We start from the raw sequence: 2,388 nt of genomic DNA on the forward strand, positions 1-2,388 counted from the left end.
GAACCCTAATTGTTAATCTGATTTCAATTAACAACACATGCCAATCACTTAATCTCATGAATAAAAAGAAAACCAACGTGGCAAAGAGTGAAGAGGGCAGCTAGCATAAAACGCGGCCTCGCCGTTTGCCACATTTACTAAAAGTTAACACCGTCCAATTTTAAGGACTAATAGTAAGAGTTTCAAAACTATGAGGACTAAAAACCATCAAAGTTTCGAGTAGAGACTAAAACCAAAATCGTGTGATACTTAAGCGACGAAAAACATATTTAACCCTAGATAAATCTATAATATTTTTCTCTTTGAAACGTCTTATTCTTTATCACCATGTACAATATAATAAAAAAAATGTTAACTAATAATATTGAAACACAAAATAATAAATAATTAAATTAAATTAGGTGGGTGATGAGGCCCAATTTAACTTGTTAGCCGTTGCTAGGACTCAGGTTCAATCCCCAAATCCCCGGCAACGGCGCCAAAAACTTGTTAGCTCAAAATCTTGTTGGGCTCGATTTCGGCAAGTGCACCGAATCGTTTCAAGTAATAAACCGGTAAGACCAGGTATCGTTTTCCCAAGAGACTCGTAATACTAGAGAATTGTGCGATTAACAACTCATATAGACTCAAGAACATAACATCAATTTACAGAACAAGTGCAGAAATGTAAATTCATACATAATTACAAGGTTGGACTTTGGTATTGAAGGCACTTGGAAATGGAAAAGACTCGAAATGGTATGAAATGACATTGCTAAGGTTAGTTTTCACCAATGCACTCTTGTGTATAACCAATTTTATCTTCTCTATCAATTTACTAAAGTCAATCCACTAAAACACTATAGCCCTAATTCCTTAGGTGAAAGAGCCTAGGTTTTCCTTATCAAACCCCAATTCCTTGGCAATCTAACAAGCAAAACCCGCATTAAAGAGCTGGGATCTAAGACAACATGTGAATCATCTTCCATTCCTAGAATCAATGACCCACAAAGACTCCTATTTCAGTTCCGGGTTTCATCTTACGTTCCCATAATCCATAAAACCCCAAAATCAAGTCATGAACGTTCCCATTACATGCAAGCTTTAAGATCGGAAACAAGAATACTAGCAATTGATAGAAAAGGCATATATATATTCAAATCATTCAACAATTACACAAGAATTCAAAGGCTACAACTAATCCCAACAAGATGGGTTTGGTTCTCCATTTCCATGGAGAACCCTAAAGCTTACAAGATGACCATGGAAGAAGATGAAGAACCCAAGAGGAAGAAGGGAGTGTTCCCACGAACCCTAGCAGTCCTCCAAGCTCTCCTCTAAGTGAAATCGCGCCTCCAAATAACCAAAGACCTCAAACCCTTCGCGTTTCTGGGTTAAATAAGCTGTCTGCCACATCAGTAAAAATCGCGCCCGGGCGCCCTCTGTCAGTCGCGCCCGGGCGCGAGGCTCTCGGGAAATATTGAAAACTGGCGAAAAGTCGCGCCCGGGCGCCCCTCTGTTTTCGCGCCCGGGCGCGAGCCTCTCGCATTTGGACGAACGTCCTTCAAGCTGGACGAGCGTCCCATTGCTCGCTGGACGAACGTGCTGGACGAGCGTGCTGAACGAGCGTCCTCTCTGCAACTTGGACGAGCGCCCTCTCTGCTAGCTTGGATGAGCGTCCTCTGCCTGGCTGGACGAGCGTCCACTTCTGCCTGGCTTGGACGAGCGTCCTCTGCCTGGCTTGGACGAGCGTCCTCGGACGAGCGTCCTCCTGGACGAGCGTCCTCTTTCCTGGGCGAACGTCCGCTCTCTTGGACGAGCGCCCGCCTGGCTGGACGAGCGTCCTCAATCTGGGACGAACGTCCTCCATGAGCTCCTGGACGAGCGTCCGCTCGTGCTTCCACTCTGGACGAGCGTCCGCTCTTTCCTTCTGGACGAGCGTCCGCTCTCCTGGGACGAGCATTCTTGCACTGCTGATGGATTTCTTCGTGCTAATTTCTTGGTCAAGTTCTATAGTTTGTTGGAGAGTCTTCCAAGCTCATTTTTAGCTACAAAACAAGGGATTATTGATGAAAGTACATCAAAGTAGCCAAAAACACAAATATTTAGAAAACAAGGCAAAACAAGAGGATTAAGCAAGTTATAAGTAAGAAAGGAGTTGATTTTGCCACTAAAATGATGCTTAAAATATGGTATAATTTAGCATTATCAGTGGGTTGGTGAGCCAACCTGGCTCACCACGGGTTCAACCTGGTAAGCCAGATTCTAAGTGAGCCGGGTTAAAACTAACCTGCATAAAAAAACTACATTTTTTTCAAATCCAATCCGGTTCAAATCCGTAGTGAGCCGAGTTAGCTCACGGGTTACAACCCATTTTGACAGCACTAATATATATATATATATATATAT

The sequence above is a fragment of the Vigna umbellata genome, chromosome 9 (genome assembly GCF_029865625.1).
Source record: "Vigna umbellata cultivar VRB3 chromosome 9, Vumbellata_1.0, whole genome shotgun sequence".
Classification (NCBI taxonomy): domain Eukaryota; kingdom Viridiplantae; phylum Streptophyta; class Magnoliopsida; order Fabales; family Fabaceae; genus Vigna; species Vigna umbellata.